General features: G+C 35.3%; 1 pseudogene across 1 annotated transcript in view; it reads left to right on the top strand.

Annotated features, from left to right (window-relative positions):
* Window positions 1-22,537, top strand: part of LOC309628682 (ribosomal protein S6 kinase beta-1 pseudogene) — a 38,474-nt pseudogene extending 15,937 nt beyond the window's left edge. Inside the window, exon 1 of the transcript in view lies at window positions 1-22,537. This exon is cut by the window's left edge and continues 15,937 nt beyond it. The product of the transcript in view is annotated as a ribosomal protein S6 kinase beta-1 pseudogene (transcript).

The raw sequence follows: 22,537 nt of genomic DNA, 5'->3' as shown, positions 1-22,537 counted from the left end.
AAAGCAGATTCTTCTTTTTCAGCCATATTCAGCTTCATGCTTTTAGTTATAATAGATAATAAAATTTAACCAAGATAGGCCTTTAGCTATAAGGTGCAAAGAATGGAGAGACCAGGTGTATCAGTTAAAAGAACCTAGGTTATGCTGCAGAAAATAAGACAAATAATACTCAGCAGCTTAAAACAATCCAAGTTTATGTCTTGCTCACGTTACAGCTCCATCACATCAGCAGCAGTGGAAGGTTGTTGGTGGTATCAGGCTCTGGAGAATCTCCATTTGACTAAACGCTTCAGCTTCAAGGGCCAATTAAATCACTTCTCCTCAGAACTCATTGAGCTGGGCAAATGGCCACACCCAACAAGGGGACTAGAAAGTGCAGTCCTACCTGAACAGAAGACAATCAGGGTATTTGGTAACAGCAATGATGTCACACACAAGTGAAAGGATCATCTATATATATACTGATATCAAGAAAACATGTGGGGGCTTCCCTGGTGGCACAGTGGTTGAGAGTCTGCCTGCCAATGCAGGGGACATGGGTTCGAGCCCTGGTCCGGGAAGATCCCACATGCTGCGGAGCAACTGGGCCCGTGAGCCACAACTACTGAGCCTGCGCGTCTGGAGCCTGTGCTCCGCAACAAGAGAGGCCGCGATGGTGAGAGGCCCGCGCACCGCGATGAAGAGTGGCCCCCGCTTGCCGCAACTAGAGAAAGCCCTCACACAGAAACGAAGACCCAACACAGCCAAATAAATAAATTAATTAATTAAAAAAAAAAAAAAAAGAAAACGTGATAGGGTCAATGTAGGAGTGAGATTCAGTGAGTGAAGAGGTAAAATCATAAAGAAATGAAGGGCGAATGATCACAAAATCTTTAAATAAGTGAAAAAAAGAATGAAGAACAAGTAGTAAAATCAGATAAGAAGTATTTCAAAGCAGAAATGAGGGGGTGGGTTCAGCCTGAGGAAATGAGGAGCAAGACAGGTAATTGTCCTCCGTCAGGTTTGGTTTTATGAGAGCTGCACGTAAAACAGTGATTTCAGGTGAAAGCCGAGTATCACTTGAAGCAAAAAGGTAAAAAAAAAAAAAAAAAAAAAATGATGAGAGGTGAGTTTGGGGTTAATTTTTTTTTCTTTTTTTACTTATAATGAATCCTGTGATTTTAGAGGACACAATGGAAGGATTTCAGAAGTTGGGGACAATGGCAGATGGGGTCAGATTAAACAATATACAGGTCCATATAAAGATGTATTTTCAAGGAATGAGGCATGACTTAGGCTTTCCGGGTATCTTATGATTACTGATGCACAAAGACAAAGGGCAAAATGAAATTAGTGTCCATGCTCTCCAAGGCTTATTGTAGTGGTGACATTGTGGAGAGAGAGAAGAAAGAGACTTGCCCGGAGCACAGAGAACTCGTTGGCTCCATCTAATCTGTACCATTTTTTCACCATCGTGAGTGTTTAAGTCAAAAGAGTGTATGGAGTTGTAGGATAGTATTGATAATTGTTTAACAGATTTGCACTACAGTAGCAACACATTCAGATAATAAAATCTTGGAATGCATTTAGTGTCCCATGTAGGGTAGTCTTTCAGTTTACTCCAAAATCTGACCAGAGTTCATTTGCTGTATGGATGAAGAACTTAATAAAAGTCCTAATTAACTTGACACTCACTTCTGGGAAATACGTAATGGGTATGTACATGATTAGATGTTGGACTACAGACATTGCTGGAATTTTGCATATGATTCCATTGCTAAAGATTTGTTATAGTGATGAGGATTTTGCCTTTGTGTTTTATCTAGCTGAATTGTTGAGTAGGTAATTACTTTAAAAAATAGATCTATTCAACTAAGGTATTAGGATGGAAAGCTATTAAAGAAGATAGTGATACAATTGGTTTCTGACCCAGTAAATGGTAACTTGAGGAAATAAAATTTTTATATCACTTAATTTATCACATATGTGTTTCTTAGTTTCCTGTAATTTAAAAGCATCATTGCCCCCATCTTTACTTGTAATGAACTCCCTACCGATTAGATCACCTGAATGCTTTCTCTAAATTTGAATTAGCCGAGGTTTATACAATAAACATATCTATTGTACATTTCATATGACCACTTAAAAATGTCTAATTTAGAAATAAAAGGTGTTGAATTAAGCAACTCATTAAAAAAAACCCAATATTTTGTGGTAGACTTGCAAAAGAAGTAGTGGGTTATCTTAAAATTAAAGGTTTAAAACTTCCTCTATAAATAATATAAAAGGGATATATTTTATTAATATGAAGAAATAAACTTCAAGGAAGTATTTCTAAAACTAACAGTAAAAGAACAAAACACTGAATAACAATCATCCTGGCTTTATAGATAACTTACTTTCAAGTTACTTTCTATTTACCTCTAAAAATCAACCCACAGTGAGGTTTCGGTTGGCAATAAGGGATCACTGGGCAACCTCTTTTGTACTTCCAAGGCCAAGGTGAGGTTATTTAACAGACATTCCTTACAGAAATCTAATCTGTGTTATCCCTATGTTCTACTTGTTTCCTGTTTTTAAGAGGTGTGTTTTGCCTGATGAACTAGTTTTTCTTGTGAGGTAGGTCTTAACCACCTTCAAGTAAATAATATAAAATTTGGGGCCTCCATTCATAAACAGCTCATATAGTCAAAAGTGTCTGTGTACCAGCTTCCACTATATTCTATATTATGGAAGTCTGTGTTCTGTGTTTGTAAATCATATTCACTACTAGATGTGTGGAAGGAATTTAAAAAGTGAGAGATATTTTGACATCCATGCTCTTAAAAATCATTTTAGGGAAAATTTAAAGATGATTATGGAAATTTTATTTATTTTAATATAGGTGTGGAAAATATTACTGAGGTGGTATTTCAGATGAATTTGTTAGTTAATAAATTACACGCTTCAGCTGTGGTTGACATGGTTGCAATTTCTTTCTTCTGGGACAAGAGCTATCAACCCAATGAACTTGTAACTGCAGAGGAAAAACTACTTCGCTGAGCTTGTTTAAGAGATTAGCTGTCTTTAACCTTAGACTTGATTATGCTGTAGATAGGTTCAGACTGTACTAATTCTCCATGGCTAAAATGCCTTCAACTCAGGAAAATCATGGTTTCAAGCATTGCTGAGCAATTTGTTGATAATAATGTCACAATTTCAAAGTGAGTGGCTGATTTAGATGAGAAAAGCTCCTTGGGATATGTGTGAGTTATGAAGTTTCTCTCCTATATGTGTGCATCAGATTCAAGTACAGCTGATTAAAATTTTGTCTCATAACTGATGGCATATCCTTAAGGTTTGGGGGACAAGTTTATGAATTCAAGAATTTATTTGGAAAATTTTGTAAACAACTGTAGTCAAATTTTGGGTCCTTTGGCTCTGATTGACCATTCATCATATAAATATGTCAGACTTACTTTACTGACTTAAAATTCCTCAAATTTTTACATACTCAGATTCTTGAATAAAGATTACACATATATCTTTATTCTCATTGGCTTAACAACAACAAAAAAACTATCAATAATTAGGACCAGGCCTAAAACTATATCATCACATATCACCGCTAAAAGGATCTGCATTTTGAAGAATAAAGACTATATGTATTTAACACTGCTTCCCACATGGTTGATTTTTAGTTCCAAAACATGACATTCCAAGTCCCTCACAGTCTACATCTTTCCTTGCTTTCCAAACTTACTTATTTTATATCGCTCTTTATTCTTTATTTTCTAGTAATTAAAATTGCTTATAGTTCCCAGAATCTATTATGATATTTTACACTCCTTTTTCTTTATGCTATAAAATTTCCTCTTCCTTGGAATACCTATTCTGTTTCTGCTACAGAACTTTTACTCATCTTTCAAAATACACCTTAGAAATAAATTCCTCAAGTAAATTATCTCTTGTGGCCTCAGGCAGGTAACTTTAGGACAGATCTCCTGGGTCCTACATATTATTTGTAATACTTCAGTTCCATATTTAACAAACTATCTTAACATTTATATTTTGTGTTATAAAGCTCCTTTTCTAGATAATTAAACCATGAAAGGTAAGTACTCCTTTTATCCATATATGATCAAAATATTTCCTGCATTAGTTATGTAAATAATAATTTATTGAATCAATAAGGAAATGTTCACTAACAATAACAAATCATGTGTGACAAATTCACATACATAGGAGTTGGAATACTGTATGTCATTGAAAAAAATCTGCAAAACTCCCCAAACTCTGAAACTTCAGGAGTTCTAGAAGATTCCCAGGGGCAGTAGAACTGCTCAGAGAATCTTCTAGGACTCATAATCTCTCTAATAGACTTTTCTCCAGCTCAAGGCTTTTCTGTAATTCCAAACTAGTGTTCTCTTGTAATAGAAATGCATACAGTTGACATCAAGGGTAAAATTTTGGGGGGATACAGGAAATATTTTGTGTTTTCTTTCCCTGAATTGTCACAGATATTTTACTTGCTATTTACATTTTTCAAGCAATTTACTGAATATAGTTTACATCCCTTAATACAAAAATAGACTACTTTTAGTTGTAATTTTTCTTTTTAAAATATACATATAGGGCTTATGAAAAGGATGGATTAGCTTTTATTTCACCTCTATCCCTATGGAACTGATAAGTATACAAGTGATTCTAATACAGTAAGAATCAAAACATTTGAGAAAGAGTTGTCTACCCCACATATAAGTAGAAATCCTGCAGGGGGATTAAACTCATCCATAAACATGGATGGGCTGATATGGCCTCATAATCAATATCATATCCTCAGAAATATACTAAAAGTTGTGGAAGATAAAAATTAGCATCAAATTGTTTATAATCTATTTGGAAAGTCAGTATTTACTAACCTGAAACAAAAGTTTATATTAAAAAAGAATATAAAATTTCAGAGTATAAAGAAATAAAATTAAAGGGATCAGTAACAGAATAGATTGTTGTCCAACTATTTATTCTCCCTCATAACCACTTTATAGATCCCCATTCATTATCAGGAGTTACTCAGGAGCTCCGTTGATAGAAATTATGTCCTTACTTCATTTTGAACTTGAACATGAAGTACGCTTTGACCAATGGAATGTGAGTAAATGTGATATTTATTATGTCAAAACCAAAACTTTAATATGATTGCACGGTCTGGCTCAGTCTCTCTTTTATTTCGGTGCTATTTGTTCCAGGAAAGATTACCATGCCCCAGACAGAGGTTGCTTTATTCAGTCCCAGACTGAGAAAACATGGGGAGGAGAGCAGAGCAGGGCAACTGCCAACTTGTCCTTATTGTAACATAAGCAAAACATAAATGTTGTAAAGAACTGATATTTTGACACCGTTGTTATTCCAGGACTTATAAAGAAATTAATACTAGAGTCAGAGTGCTGCTGTAGCATACATAAAACTAAAATAGGGTGCTACGGACTTTGAGCCAAGTGTCAGGCAGTGTGGACATCATTAATAAAGTTTAGATAAATGACAATCCAATGTTATTTCTGCCAGATTGTTTGGTAAAACGATTGCCTATTTTAAAATTAGGTAGTATACTTAATGAATTTGTGCCCACTACATTGGCTATTAGCTGTGTTTTGCGTGGTACCACAGAAAAGAGATGAGTTTAAGAAAAAATTAGGCTGTTGGCAATCAGAGATGAAACAAAGAATTCCCAAAATTCAGGACTTGCAGGTTTGAAAGATGCACTCAACTACAGTAGTCAAATATAAACTTGAGAAAAGCCCTGAGCCACAAAAGCCAATGAAGACAAAGTCTTAAGGAAAACACCAAATCAAGGCACAGAGGGAGAGGTGATCATCAAACTCTTTGTTAAGACCTCTCACTGACTTATGAGCAGAGAAAAGAGACCAAATGTGTGGTCCCCCAAAAGCCTGGTAAGATCAAAATAGCTATCAAGACATCTAGACAAGAGATACATCTCAAAAAGAATTGTGGGTGTGACTGCTGGCAGAAGCGGCTGACTGAAGTCTAAGAGCTAAATGCCAACAAGGTTTTGAAAGTTGTATCTCCAAAAGTGCCACCAGCTTGGTTTGAGACTAAAATACAAAACAAGCCTTAGGCTCTCAATTTTCTAACGGCAGAAACAGGAAGTTACTCAGTTTCTGCGGTGCTCAGATTCTCCCATGTGCCTTTCCGATGTGACTGAGGAGGGTGACGAAGAAAGAAGAGCCTCCAGGAGAGCAAAGTCTAAGTTACAAGAAACAAGGACTGGTGATCAGTAACCAACACAAGAGTGGGTTAAATTGGGGATTAATCAGGGAATATTCCCTAAATTCTGTGATGGCAGATCTTTACTACTGTGACACAGGGATTAATTGCCATGCAGCAGTGACTCTGAGGGTCTCTTCTTTTTCTCTATCTGAATGAGTATGTTTATTTGGTTAGAGTATCCCTGTTTCACCATAAAATATTGGGTGTGGATGAGGAATATGCTTGTATTATTTGTTCATTTGTTTCCAGATCAAAAGGAGCTGCATTTGGACCTGATTGATATCATGGGATGTAGGACTTTGCATTTTATGCCTTAATTAAATATATTTGCTTTATTCCTAAGGGAAGTATTGAATGCATTTTTTCATGCAGGAGGAAAGTCAATTATATGCCATCAAGAGTTCAGATTGGAATAATTGATGTTATTGTTTGAATATCTGCTCTCTCCCGTCTAAGAGTATTATATAGTCCTATCTCCCAGAAAGTGGAATATAATTTCCTCCTCCAATGTAAGGCATGTGTAAGTGATTTGTTTTAGACAATGAAATGAGAGTAGACATGATACAGAAGACAACAGTTCATACCGAATCTTTAGGTACATCTATGTAATTTATTTCAAACTCTTCCTTAAGAACAACATATCCCAGATGTTGGTTAATCCTTCACAGCGTGTTCTGGAACTAGATGATGCATGGAGCTAATCTGAGTCCAGTCAAGTCCAGCCAAACTCAGCAGAGCTCAATTAACCCAAAGCTGACCTATAACCTACATTCTGCCAACCCATAGAGTCGATTTTACTGTAGTAAAAATGAATGTTTCCTATTGCAATAAAGAAAAATAATCAGGGAAAAACTTTATATATACAGGTGGGATTTTGCCATATTGTGGAGATTTGGCATTTGGATAACAAAAGGATGAAGCAAAATATTTTTGAAGCAAAGGTAAGTGCAATTGCAAAGGTGGGGAAGCAAGAATAAAGTTGGCTTGTTTGAGAAGGAGTAAAGAGGTAATTCTGATTACATAAAAACTGCATGATAAGGAATAGTAAGAAATGGCCTAAAACTCTGAGCAAACTGTTAAGATTCACAATCTCTGGGGCTTTATGAATGGCATAGTGGATTAACACAGACAGCCTATGTTATGGTCACATGTTTCTAGCTTCTGTTGTCTTATGGCTTGTGTATATGTTTAGAAAGTTTTCCTCTCAGAGTGCTCCTAATTGCACAAGATAGGATCTATAAAAGCAAGTATATTTTCCAGGTTCTCCATTTCATATTATGATTTGTTGGAACACATTTAAATCTTAATTTGTTAATGTAAAATCTTTTAAGCTTTCATTGACTCTGAATTCAAATCCTTAGGAATTGGTCACAATACTAATCTGAATGTAGAAAAAAGTAATAAGATGGCACAAAGCATCATTTCAGTTATCTCTATTGTTTAACTGGATTTTTACTGCCAAAAACATGTTATATATGTATAACAATAGTAGTAATAGTATCTTACTCAGTAAGAGCATAACACTGTCAGCTACTGAGAAAGGTTATCTTTGAACTATGTGATCTAATGCCCTGTGGTTCAGAGCGTAGAGCCTTCAGCGACATTTCCTTCAATCTTAATGTCATCAGGGGCAACGTTTAGGAGACATGAGTTTATTTCAAAATGACAGGTAAGTCTTGTAACAATTTTTCTTGTTCCCTTTCTGAAAAATGATGATTTTCAGTTTAATTCATTTTTTAAAAATCTTTGATGGATGGTAGGTGGTCTGCAATAGTGAAATATGTGTCTGTTTTTATTTAACCTATGAACTCCCTGTGTTACTAGGTGATTGAACTCATCTTCCAAAAAAGTGGAATTTTATTTATTGCCATAAAGAAGAGTTTTAACATTAGCAGATACTAAAGGATTTGACAATGTGGTTCAATTCAGTAATCCAGTGATCTATTGATTCGATTTAGTTATCTTATATTTTAGTCCCGAGTGGCATCAGTTCCTTTAAGATGTTACTTTACAAAAAAATAAGCCATTCATATTTTATTTCTCTGTACACTGTAAATGAGATCGGCTTATTAGCAAGCCACATTTGAAAACCAATCTTACTACTTGAACATTAAATATCATATTTACATAATTATTCATTAAAAGTAATTTTTAGAATGTTTATCTAGACATTGAAAGTTGAAAATATAACCTAATTGAGTTAATTGACTTAGTACTATAATTTAAGATTTGCATTCCATAATAGCCCAACAGACAAAATGACATTAAAGTTTTCAAAAGACCTCCTACAGATGCCTGCCCCTGGCTCAAAACAGATATGTTTCTGGAAAATTAGCCATGTGACTAAGATAATTCCTCTCTGCATCTCCCTAACACCTGTTCGCTCCTCTTCCCTTTGGCCTGGAAGGAAGTATATGGAACTCCAAGTATTATTATTTCTATTTAGTGTCTGGATGCTTGTAAATTTTTAAGTTATAACCTCATTAAAACATATGGCAGATACTTCAGTACTTTTCAAGTGCTATTTTTAGACCCTTTAAAGTTTTTCCTTGGTTGTAGGATATATTATAGGCTCCATATAACCTCAAAGATCTTTTAAAGGTTTTCTTGGATCACTCTCCAGATGAAATCCACACCACAAATCTACATCCAGTCCCTCATCTTATTTTGGTTCCTTGAACTTTTCACACATCACACAGCTCCCAAGTGCTGGAACACTATTCCTCCACCCCTCTTTGCCCAGAAATGTCACCTGAATCTTCATTTCTCAAGACTTAAATCATGTTTTCTATGAAACTTTTTCTGAAGTCTCAGACAAGCTTAGATGCCCCTGTTACATACTAGCTCAAAAAGAGTATATGTTCCTTTCAAATATTTATATTCAAATCTTAATTTATGCATTTATCTTTAAAACTAGAATATGGGATAGCATATTATGTTTACCAGTTCCTTCTTATTTATTTAAATCTGGGAAGAATAGCATCCATAATTAATTCCTCTGATAGTAGTTATCTAAGTTGGAGAAAAGGTGTCTATGGTTGAAAGGAAAAGAAAGCTAAATTCCAGAATTACAAAAACTGACATGACTCAGAAAAGAAAAGAAACACGTAAAAAAGAAATGTGATTAGCTCTCCCAAGTGTTTTCAGAATTATGTAAATGTCTTACTCCACTTGAGGATGATATTTTCATTGAATGCAAGCTCTTTATTTGTTCACTTTAATTGCCTATCTAGGCAGATATTTGGTAATTGCAATGTATAGGTCAAATAAACTCCCCAATATGTTTTTCAGCATTTTCAGCAGCCTTCCTGTAAGTTAAATGAAAGTATCAAGTAAGAAATTGCAGTATCAGTTTTTTTTCTCCCTAATTAGAACAGAACTTTTTTATTACCATTTTGAGTGTTGCTGTTTCATCTGTGATCCTGAAGTAGCTACTGCCTAATGACTCTGGTAGAGAAAAAAAGGTCATGGCTAACATTGTATTGGCATTTTGCCTTTGTCTAGTCACAGCAGGAGCCATTGCTCTATAGAATGTTTAAAGGAAATAAATCTGTGGCTTTTATGATGATTGAGAAACTGTACAATCCCTGGGTAGGGGGTTAATTAGAAATGAAAGGGCTTAAAATTTCTCTCAAAGCAGATCTCTTTGGGGAAGTCATTTTCAGAAAGCATCTCATTTATGCATCTCTGAAGTGCTTTTTAAAAAGCATATTCTTTTAAAAAAACGGAGAACCAGAGAAAAATCATGAGGATCAGAACTAGAAGGGATACATTAATGAATAAGAAGTAATTGTAAAAATCCATTAGGAAACCTAGTAATTTCTGTCTGTTTAAATAGTGCTATTTGCATATATTTTACCATCGATATGATAAAATCATGCTAATTTTTTATAGCAGGCATTTTGTAATTGATTGTTTCAGTCATTTTTCTGTTTACATTAGAGGACAGATGTTATTCTTACATTTGTGTTTGTGATAAAATAGTGTTCAGAGTAAGAGGGAATTATATAAATTGTCTGCAGGGAAGAACCAGTTAATTTTGTCCTACTTACATCACAAAACGTGGGCAAGATATTGTAGAGACCATGAAAGAAAATCTGCTCTTTCATTGAATATTCAAATGACTATAGGGCCTTATACTAGCCACAGAGAAAAGAAAAAGAAAATATTAACTTACATAGGAAATATTTTTTACTTTCTAGTAGCTTATAGTCTAGTAGAAGATATGTAGAAGATTCAAATATTAGTATTAGATGTGGTGTCACTTGCCAAGTCCCTGAAAATGCCATCACCATGCTAACTTGTGGATAAAGTAAAGCCAAATTTATTATTTCAGTAGGGGGAGCCCCTGTATTGAGTCTTAGTAGGGTCTTAGAAGGGAGACATCAATGGCAACATATTCAGAAAGATTTGGAGATCTCAGTTTTCTCCTTTTTCTTTGAGCATTTACTTTAGAAAATTTGTAATTTTAAGTACTTTCTCTTCTCTTTGAAATGTATATAAATTCTTTGAAAACTAGATTGGTATTTTATTAGTTTATGACCTAGGAATGTCTTTCTCAAGGACTTGGAGACTATTTCTTTGAAATGTAATCATCAAGAGAGATAGCACCCCTTACTCCCAGTCTCTGTGGGAGGGTAGGAGCCTATTTCTGTGGGCACTTTGCTCCAAGGTGCAAAGCTACTTCCTATTATGATAAAGATACGAGAAGTTTGTTTTTCCACTGGATAATGCCAATTAACTCACACAGGACACCCCCATAATAAGGCAAAGTTAAGATGAACTACGTGTGATAAATGGTGCTGTTAAATCCTCTGACTTGAGGACTAGTTATCACTTACCTTGAAAACATGTAATGGGTCGTATCTGCATGACTGTGTAAAAGAGTGAGATTTATTTGTGTTTTTGAAATATCTTAGCAGATTGCTTGTAATGCACGTCACACTCTGGTTTAATTAATGTTTATTCAATAATGAAAGTGTTCTCTTTCTCTACTACCTTTGTGGAAAGAATTTCTGGGTTGGGAGACTTTGTTTTTGATTCTATTTCCCCAAATTTCCATCGCAGGGGACCTGTTTGGGACTGGGCAAAGTTTGTGCTGTAATAGTTTAGGACTGGTGGGCACAGTGAGAGAAGGGTTTTAAGTGAGTCTTGAAGAGTAAAGATTTGTTTGTTCAGCTAAATCGAGCATTATTACTCTGAGAAGGAGCTATGGGTAAGTAGACTATTCTATTGTTCAAATAAACAGGTATTCGGTAAGTTCCTAAAACAATGAATGAAGTTATTATAACTTCGTCTCCCTGGGTAAAAATTTTCTGGAGTATTAAATTCATGTTAATTACAGGCAATAGAATATTAAATTTGTGTTAGTGTATACAACAAGCTGTGGGTCTGTAAGTGGTTTCAATTCCCATGTGGAAAATTGCCATTCAAATGATATAAGCCAACAGTTGTTGGTGTTCAGGGTAAAGAGGCTTCATATTTCAGTTGTGATAAGAGAAAGCATGTTCATAACTCCGTTGGAATTCATGACTGTTCTTGAAGACAAGAAAGAATTTCAGTAAAAAGGCATGAGTAGGAAAGATGTTCTAGCTAGGATTAATTCAACAGCATATGAGGCTGTAATCTTGGGGAAAGGAAGGGAATCTGAATATGTAGCTCCACTGATAAATAGCCAGAGATGAGGCTGAAGGAAAAATAGGGGAGGGATTCTAAGGAATTTTGAGTGTTGACCCTTAGGACTTTGGTTTTTACTTGGTAGGAACTGGGGAAAGAAAATCAAATCTACAACTGATTTAATAAAGACATATTGATTCAGTGATATGGCTAGAGAAAATATATCAGCTAGAATGTTTTAGGAGCAGGATATATTATTATTGATTTTAATTATTCAGTATTAAAAGATGTCTGGAGCAAGTGGTTCAAGGTTTATATAACTCAGCTTCTCAACCATGCCTGGATTCTAGGTCATCTTCATACTGTTCTCTTATTCACAAGAAGGTGGTCCTATAGATCCAGCATCACATACTTATGTGACCAGGTCCAATCCGGGATATACAAAGGTGGCTTTCTTGTCTGCTCATCACTTTTTCTTTCTTTCCTTTTAATCAGGAAGGCATACCTTTCCAGAAATCCTCCAGAAGACTTTACTTCAGATCAGAGAGTGGACAAGATTAGGACACATCCTCACACTCTTGTTGCAAGGGAGGGAATATGAAAGCAAGTGGAAAGGAAAAACTTATTCCCCTGTAGTTATCAATTTATATTATATAAAGCTTCAAAAATGAAAAAAATTCTATTTTGCCTCAACAACTGACAGATTGAATTGATAGACAACTTAATGGTACAGTCAAGATAAGATAGAAACAAATGATAATGATTACATAAAATGTCAGAGGGCTTGTGATAATAGGTTAACAACTTAGAAAACAATCAAGGTATACTCGAGTCTCATGTTATATTACAGCATAAATACCAGAAGGTTAAAGTAATTAATTGCAAAAAATGAAACTATAAACTAGACATGAGTATATATTTTTGATTTTGAGATCAGATTATATCAGAGCATAAAAGTGATATCACAGAGGAAAAGAGAGATCACAAAGAAAAAATATATAGTATAAACTACATGACCAAAATAAAGCATCAGAAAAAATTGTAGAAGAAAATGCTTTTAAAATATTTGTCATTTACTTTATGAATGCTCATATATGATTACTAATTTAAAAAGCTTTTGCAGAATGATTTTTAAAACACATATAAATGACCCCTAAATGGATAAAAAGTAGAAAGAGAAAAAATATAAAGAAAAAATTATGAAAAGAAAGTTACTACTAATCAAGAATTGCATATTTGAGCACAATAACATTTCATACCATATGTCAAAGAAGAATAAAAATGAGTATATAAGAGACGTTAAGAATGTTGGAAAATTGGTCTTTCACATCTCAGTCGACGAAGCAAAAAATGAAAACATGCCTCACTTTTAGAAGATGATTTGGTAATATATATCAAAATATTAAAATGTGTTTTTTACTTAATATTATAGCCCATAGATATTGAGTAATACTATGGTGAATGTACTATATGTATTTTATATATAGTAACCTGCGTCAAGCCTATGGAGTAGGAATCATTTCTAATCTCTTTTACAGATGAGAAAACTGCAGCGCTGTGGGGTGAAATACACTCAGGGACACAGCTGATAAGTCTTGGGGCCAGATTTCAGAACTATGGTGTCTGTCTCAACAGGTCACACACATAAATATCATGTTACCTTGCTTCTTTACTTTAAATAATCTTACTTAAAGAAATAGAGGAATTATAAAGATGTATGTTAAAGATATTTGCATAAACAATTTTTAAAGTAGTTAAAACTTTCATATGAAGTAAGTATCCAAACAGGAGAATTTTGCTTTAAAAGTTTACATTTCTCAAAATTGGCAGTGATTATTTTTTGCTTCTGGCTGGCGATTAAACACACTCATATTCTTTACTTTAGAGATTTTAGGTAAACGACAAAATTCGTGCTCTGAAAATGTCTGATCTGTAGTCTTTTTTTTTTTTTTTTTTTAACTTAAGCAACAGTTTGACAAATTCTTGATAGTATCTAGAGAAGCATTGATTTCTGGGACAGAGGAAGTAAGCTTCAGGTAGCATGGAGTGTTCAAATTGTAGGATTGCTTGCTGAATGTCCTACTTTCCACCTTCCTCCTATCTCCCCTAGAGAGCCAAAATATTCAACTGCAAACTTCTATTTCTGTGTTGTTTTCTATTCAGAAAGTATGTTGCCATTTAGTCATTTCAGATAGGGATCATGGACTGAGCTTGTTTTGCTGCCTAGTGTCTGCATTAACTTAACCTCCTCTTAGACAACAGATAGATGATAGATAGATAGATAGATAGATAGCCCAAGCAGCTGGAGACGGCTGCAGCAATGGAGGGTCCAGGCCCTTGAGGCGATAAAGGAGGCAAGATGGCTTTTATCCAGCACCAGACTTCTAAGACAGGGAAGCTGAGGACGTGGCAGGAGTGTTTGAAATAGTCTGCACCAGCCAGAGGATACAGGCTCTGAGGATGAGCTGGAGGAGAGCGGTCAGTTAAATGAAAGCATGGACCCTGGGGGAGTTGGACCTTATGCCCTTGGCATGGAGCATTGTGAGAAACTTGAAATCTCAGAAACTACTGTGAACAGAGGGCCAGAAAAAGTCAGGCTAGAATGTTTCAAGCTACTTTGCGTACTTGGTAAAGGGGTCTGTGGAAAGATTTTACAAGTAAGAAAAGTAACAGGAGCAAAAACTCAGAAAATATTTGCCATGAAGGTGCTTAAAAAGACAATGATAGTAAAAAGTGCTAAAGACACAGCTCATATAAAAAGCAGGATGGAATATTCTGGAGAAAGTAAAGCATCTTTTCATTGTGGATTTAATTTATGCTTTTCAGACCGATGGAAAATTCTACTTCATCCTTGAGTATCTCAGCAGAGGAGAATTACTTATGCAGTTAGAAAAAGAGGAAATATTTATGGAAGACACAACCTGCTTTTACTGGCAGAAATCTCCATGGCTTTGGGACATTTATATCAAAAGGGGATTATCTACATATACCTGATGTCGGAGAAAGTCATGCTTAATCACCAAGTTCAGGGAAACTAACAGATTTTGGGCTATTCAAAGAATCTATTCATGATGCAACAGTCACACACACATTTTGTGAAACAATAGAATACATGGCCCCTGAAATCTTGATGAAAAATGTCCACAGTAGTGCTGGGGATTAGTGTAGCTGGGGAGCATTGACGTAGGACATGTTGACTGGAGCACCCTCTTCATTGGGGAGAAGAGAAAGAAAACAATTGATGAAATCCTCAAGTGTAAACTCAATTTGCCTCCCTACCTCACACAAGAAGCCAGAGATCCGCTTAAAAAGCTGCTGAAAAGAAATGCTGCTTCTCATCTTGGAGCTGGTCCTGGGGACACTGGAGAAGTTCCAGCTCATCCATTCTTCAGATATATTAACTTGGAAGAACTGCTAACTGGGAAGGGAGAGCCCCCTCTTTAAACCTCTTTTGCAACCTAAAGAGGATGTGAGTCTGATTTGAAGTTTACACATCAGACACCTATCTACCTGTTGACAGCTCAGATGACTCAGCTCTCAGCAAAATTGCCAACCAGGTCTTTTTGGGTTCTGCATATGTGGCTCCTTCTGTACTTGAAAACGTGAAAGAAAAGTTTTCCTTTGAACCAAAACTCTGGGCAACTTGAAGATGTATTGGCAGCCCATGAACACCTGTCAGCCAGGTCAAATTTTCTCCTGAACATTTCCGGGGAAGAGTTGCTTCAGCCAGCATGGCAAATCCTCAGACACCTGTGCAATATATGGTGGAAACAAGTGGCAGGAATAGACCGGATGGATGTGACCATGACTGGGGAAACTTCAGCGCCACTTCCATCCTGACCTCCAAACTCCTGGCCATACAAAATCAAGCTCTTCCCATGATCTCCAAACAACGAGAGCACCTGCGTATGAATCTGTGACAAAGCAATGCTTTTTAAGAAGTTAAGGCAGAAAGGTGGGGAGGGCATGGGTGAGCATCCTTCAAAGTGAAAAAAGAAGACTCTACATAACAGTCTTGAAGAGTCAGTGTCATTCCATAAAACACTTTGGACAGAGGAAAAATAAACATGGATTTTCAAAAATCAATCAGTGGTGCAAAGGAACTTAAGCGAAGTCGAATTTTGAAACTCTTAGGCATTAGGCACATCAATTAATTGATTCCTAGCGACATCTTCTCAAACTTATCAAGGATTTTCATGTTGATGGCTTGAAGCTGATGGTATTAAGGGTAAGGTATTGCTTCTGAATCACTGTTGAGTTCTGATTGTATTGAAAAAGAGTTATCCTTTCATTAGGCAAAGTATGAAGTTGTCTGTAATACTTGCAGCTAAGGATAAATTAGCATGAAACTTGGTCAAACTTTCTCCAGCAATATGGAATCAAAGACCAAAGAAACTTATCAATTGATGTTTTATGTGCAAACAACCTAAAAGTTGCAAGTTATGTTTTATTCAGGGAACTTACTGAGCCCAGGAGACAGCCTCTCAGCTTCTAGGTGGTGATGAAGACCCCTAATTTCTTCCTGCATGAATATTTTAAATAAAAAATAAAAATCATATTTAATAATATAAAAAGAGACAGTAAAAGAAAATTTATGGGCTTGTTTTTTAAAATGATGTTTTTAAGAGTATTTTATACTATGAGAAACATTGGTGGTATTTAAGTTTTAAAAACAATTTAAAACCTGTGTATTTAATATTTCCCATTTAATACAATTAAATGTATATATGCATATATAAACATTGTGTATTTGGAAATTTTCTTACACTAAAATCTAATTTGTAGAAGCAAATTTGTTAACTCATTTGGTTTTGTTAAGGAGCTGACCTGCCAGGTAACAGAAACACAGAAATACAGGAATGAATAAATGAATGAATGAATGAATAAATAAATAAATAATGGAATGAATAATTCTATAAATCAAGAGATTTTAAGCATACCTGTTTTAAAACTAGGTTAGGGTAATAATTAAAAGCATAGGTAATTCTTATTATTTTTAAGTAAAAACAATTAGCCACTTGGATTTCTGTCATTCTTTTCAGTACATCTATGTGATGGGTTTTGGGGTATGTGGGAGAGCCTGTATCACCTTAAATACTGGCAGTGAATTCTGACTCTTCATTTTCTAAGCAGTGGTATGCTGGTAAATGTTTAAAAATAAACTCCCTGAAAAATAAATGAATGAATGAATGCATGCCTGCCCTGATTTGTGGCACTTGTCAATTTCCACGGTATAAATACTCCAATGACCGCTTTTCAAACTACCAATGTATCGGAAAGAGCTGTGAATAATTGGTCCTAGGAAGTGGTAGGAGCCTGTTTCATACTCCATTTTTTCTGAGGCATGGTTCTGTGGACATGGCTCCTAGAGCTTCGATTCCTTGCATGCTGGTGTAACATATTCTGTTCTCTCTATGCTTGCTCAGGACCCATATATTAGGTCTCACCTGTGTCTGGTTGAAGCTCTAGAACAGGGGTTGGCAAACTTTTTCTTAAAGGGACAGACAATAAATATTTTTAGACTTGTGGGCATTTGGTCTCTATTGCAACAAACTCAAATCATCTATTGAAGCTCAAAAACAGCCTTAGACAATGTGCAAAATGACAGATGTGTCTGTGTTGCAATCAACCTTTCTCTTATGAAAACAAGCAGCAGGGCTCTAGACCTTACTTTGCTGTTCCTGCCCATGAACTCCTGACTCTCTGCTGCACCCTGCATCCAACTCTGTGCCTCAGGCTATGATACTGAGCCTCCCTGCAGGACTGCTGTGAATAGTATCACATCCATGTACACAGTTATACCGTATAGCCACAGTCCCTGCGCTTTCATCCCCAGCTCAACTTACTAACACCAAACCAAGAGATGGAAGGACAGAAATAACAATTTTGGTCACTTACTTTCCCTCCATTTTCTTCAATTTTTTCTTCTCTTAATTCACACTAAAAGGGAAAGGCATTATTTTTGCCATGTCGCGTAATCCGTTACTGAAGAACAAACATCACTTAGCCAAATGGGCTGGTGTAGGCTTCACTCCACGTTGGAATTCTCTGCTCTGAATCCTTCAGACTGGCTCTTTAGGAATGTGAAATATCTGTTTTTTCATCTAAACCTGGATTTCAAACCTACTGCCTTGCTAAAGCAGTCAACTACCCTAAATGTTCTGGATAATATCCTCGTGATTCAGTATATGATGTAAAAGGGAAATTAAGGTGCATTTCAATCATTTCTATTATATGGATGTATTAATAGTGGACAAAATCAAGATAACAACAATAATTTGTGAGTATTAAGTAACTTTTTTAAATTACACAAAATTATTTTAAATCAGAATAATAAAAATCTCAAAATATTTCAAAATGAGGACACTGTGGAGAGCTTATAGAAATATTCTACAAGTTGCAAAATATTATTTTCATAAGGATTAAGTGGAAATTTAGACAATAGACTAATTGGCAAATGAGGAAGGGAAGAGTCTGGTACAGCAAATGTAATAGACTCCCATGCCAAAGTTTGCTTAAGCATTTCAGCTGCAGACAAGGGGGAATAGCTGTGTAATAGGAATGTCATGCCAGATGTTCCAATTTCCCTGAACCTAAACTAATCACTGCTCTTGCTTTGGTCTATGAGAAAAAAAAAATTTTCATTTGAAAGCATTAGGATTTGTGTTACATAAAATACCAGTTCTTTCTAATTCTTATTCTTAGTCCTATCACCAAAAGTCAGAAGAGATTAGAAATATGCCATTTGAATTTTTACAGTTAAATGTTACTTTATACAATTAGACCAATACATTTCTCCATTTTATGGGACTTGATATCCACATTTGAAATGGACTCCAAGGGGTATTGAAGAGGATAAAGATGTGGAAGAAAATCTCCCAAATAGACTTCTGCAGCTTAATTTTATATTGAAGGACTTCCAGAATCTAGTTTTATTTGTGTTTTAGTTGCAAAGTGACATTATATTTTGTCCATGTGGAACACATTTTAAAACAATATTCTTCTTTAATACTGTAAGAGATACATAGTATTGCATGCCTCATTGATATATGAACGTGATTAAGGAAATGAAATTGCCCGTGCCTAAATAATTCTTTAAAAGTGTGCCATTAGAAAAATCAGAGCATGACAAGTTGTAATTATTAACTTTTATAAAATATCACTATATTTAGAAAAATAAATATACTGTGGTGCAATAGCCATTAGTTTCACAGACAAGAAAGTAAAGCTAATGCTAATAAAATATATGCTTACAGATTTTTTAACTAGATATTTTCTTAATTATCTTTATTAATGACAAGTTTGGATTAGTACAACTAATCTTTTTACTTCATATGATTTTTTTTTGATTCATGTTATTTTTTAAGGCTAGAGATAAAGTGGCTTCCTTTGAAATATCCAAATCAATAAGTAATGTCACCACTTATTAACAACAAATTAAATGAAAGAAGACATAGATAAATGCAACATTAAAAATTCAAAGATGGCACACAGCTCATCTATGCACATTTTCTTGACTTATAGTTAAGAAAACTCAGACATTTATCTGCTCTCAACTGACAAAAACTAACAAAAATAGATACAGTTCATGAGTTTAGAATACACAGATGAGGGAGCTGAGGCATAGAAGAAAGAAAACGATGAATGTCAGGGGTAATATAAAGCCAGGAATACTTATCAACTCACATTGGTCAAACAGAAGCTAGAATGGTGGTTGCCAGTGCTGAGGGGCGGTGGAAACAGGGGGATGATGGTTAAAGAATACAAACTTTCAGTTATGAGGTGAATAAGATACAGCATGGTGACTATAGTTAATAATACTGTATTCTATACTCGAAAGTTGCTGTGACAGTAGACCTTTAATGTTACATTGTAACAGCAACAGCAATGAAATGGTAATTATGTGTGGTGAAGAACCTGTTAATTAACATCACTGTAGTAAACATTTTGCAATATATGTGTATCAAATCATCACCTTGTATGCCTTACTTACACAATGTTATATGTCAATTATATCTTAATAAAGCTGACAGGGTGGTGAGAGCAAGCTAACGGGATAGAGGTTTCAAGTTTATCTCATTAAGTTCTTGGTGGCAAAATCAAAAGAGTAAATATGTTTTATATTGAGATTCTTAATTGTTTAAGCTAAAAAGAAACCACTTGTATAGAGGGAGTAAAATTTGTTTATTTGCATGCTTGTTTGTTTTTCTGACACTAATATCTGAATGAAATGCCTTTAAGGGGTTTCTTATGATGTAGAGACATAGGTCCTCAAAATACCCTCGTGACATCTAATTACCTCTCTTTATTACTTTCCTCAATGAAAGACAGATTTCCAAGGGACCAAATCACTTAACAGCACTCTAATTGTCTGATTTGATTTGAGTAAAATTAAGACTACCTGGAGAAGTGATTATTTGATAAAAACCACACAGCTATTTCAGGACTAACCCAGATCTCTGGAGTTATAAGTAATAATATCTCCAGTATTAAGTTTTATATATAATTGGTAATTTCCTGGACAACTGAGTGGATTCAGTCTGGTTTTTCTCTCAGTTTTCTGTATACATTTATTTTTCAACATAGTCTCTGATAGGTTTTTAACTTTGGAATGTTTATTCTTTGTTATTCTCCAAAAACTGCTTATAGATTTCCCAAGCTACAGGTGAGGAAATAAGATGCTATCTGAAAAATAATTTGACTGACTATTCAATTCCATCAAATAACTGCATATAGACAAAGCTTGAAAAGAATCCATTTGCAGAGAATAAGTGTACAAGTTCTTTGCAAGTTCACACATGGCTCAAACACACCTTGGTTGTAATTTTACAACCTCACTTAATCATGCTTTTGGGTAGAGATTATTTCTTTTGTAACCTTTTGTGATTTACAGTATTTCAAATAATGTGTAACACATAATACACATTTAATGGATTTTTTATTTTTATTTTTTTTTTGGCTGTGCCCCATGGAATGCAGAACTTCCCTGACCAGGGATTGAACCCATGCCCCCTACTTTGGGAGCATGGAGTCTTAACAACTGGACCACAAGGGAAGTCCGGTTCATGGATTTTATATGAACATATAAGTGATAAATAAGTCTTAATTGCTCTGTTTTACCTTGTCTATAATTTGATTCATCAATTAGTTAATTATTAATAAGCCATTCATATAAGATTTCAGCAATGAGAATAATAAGTTTTCTCAATAGGTATGTTTTTATCGGTGAAGATGATTTCAGGTATAAGTTACCAAAAAGAAGAAGAACAACAACAAAAAATTGGATAAAAAAGTAAAAATATTTATTATTTCAAGTAGCTAGAATGGTCCAGGGAAGGGTGGCTTTTCTATTGGTTAATTTACTGGATCAATGATATCATTAAAGACCTGAGTCCATGTCCTCTTTCTGCTCTGTTATTCTTCATGTATTTCTGGAATACCTAATGGATACAAGAGGACTGCACACCTGCAGGCAGTCCATTCTAATACTTAGAATGCCATGGCATATACAATACTGGCTGAATCAAAGAATAGTAAGATGACAACCTTTTTGCTGGGAAAATTATTAAAAGAGTCGGTTGCATACCTACATTGTATTGAGTTAGGGAGTTATTTTAATTTTCATAGAATGATAAGCATGAGAACAATTGATTATGTTTATTGTAACAGAACAACATGCCTTTTGAAATGGATCCATGGTTCTAATGCTAATTCTCTATAAGCATTTGGTTTGGGGTTGCCTAAAATTTATATTTGAGTGTTTCCAAAAAAATTAGAAAAAAATGCTCAGTTTTTTTACCGAGTTGCAGGTTTATAGGTTATGGAGACCAATTCCTAGCTTTCCTTAATTAAGCACATTAATTTATTTTCCCATCAACTTTTCACAATAATGTATGGTCTTCAAGGAAAAGCTTTAATAAATGAGAAAGAAAGAAAGAGAGAAAGAGAAAGAGACATAGAAAAAAAGAAAGAAAGAAGAAAGAAAGAAAGAAAGAAAGAAAGAAAGAAAGAAAGAAAGAAAGAAAGAAAGAAAGAAAAGAAGGATGGGAGAAAGGGAGAAAGAAACAAAGAAAGAGGGAGGGAGGAGGTGAGACAGAAAGGAAGGGGGCAGGGCACAACCATTAAAAGAATAGCACAACCATTAAGAAAAACAGGATACCACAAAAACTGGTTAGAACCTACTAGGCCCAAGATGGCAGAAGATTTGACTTCCAGGAGAACTTAAGCCTCATTATACGCTCATTGTAATACATTAGCATGCTAAATGGCACACCCACACGTGCCATGGAAGTTCAGAGGCCATCCATAATAGGCCAAAGTGTAGACAGTGCCCCAACTCCTGGAAATTCCCACCCCTTCTCCAAGACAGAATATTCTTCCCCTTGTTAGCCTATGAAATTAGCCAGCCCATAAAAACTAACCATCCCCACACCTCCGGTCCTTCTCCTGTCTTTTGAGACTGTCTGCATTCTGTGTATGGAATGTGTATCTCCCAGGGCTGCTCTCACTTTCCTGGAGGAACCCATGCCCTGTGGCCTCTCTCACCCTCTGAGATGACCCATAAGTGCCTATGGAGTGAGTATCTCTCTCAGTTAACCTGTTTTCACTTTACTATGGCTCGCTCTTGAATTCTTTCCTGCACGAAGCCAAGGACCCTCACTTGGTGGCCCATCCC

The sequence above is a fragment of the Balaenoptera borealis genome, assembly GCF_965194805.1.
Source record: "Balaenoptera borealis genome assembly, chromosome: 5".
NCBI classification, from domain to species: domain Eukaryota; kingdom Metazoa; phylum Chordata; class Mammalia; order Artiodactyla; family Balaenopteridae; genus Balaenoptera; species Balaenoptera borealis.
This window is presented reverse-complemented; position numbering and strand designations above follow the sequence as displayed.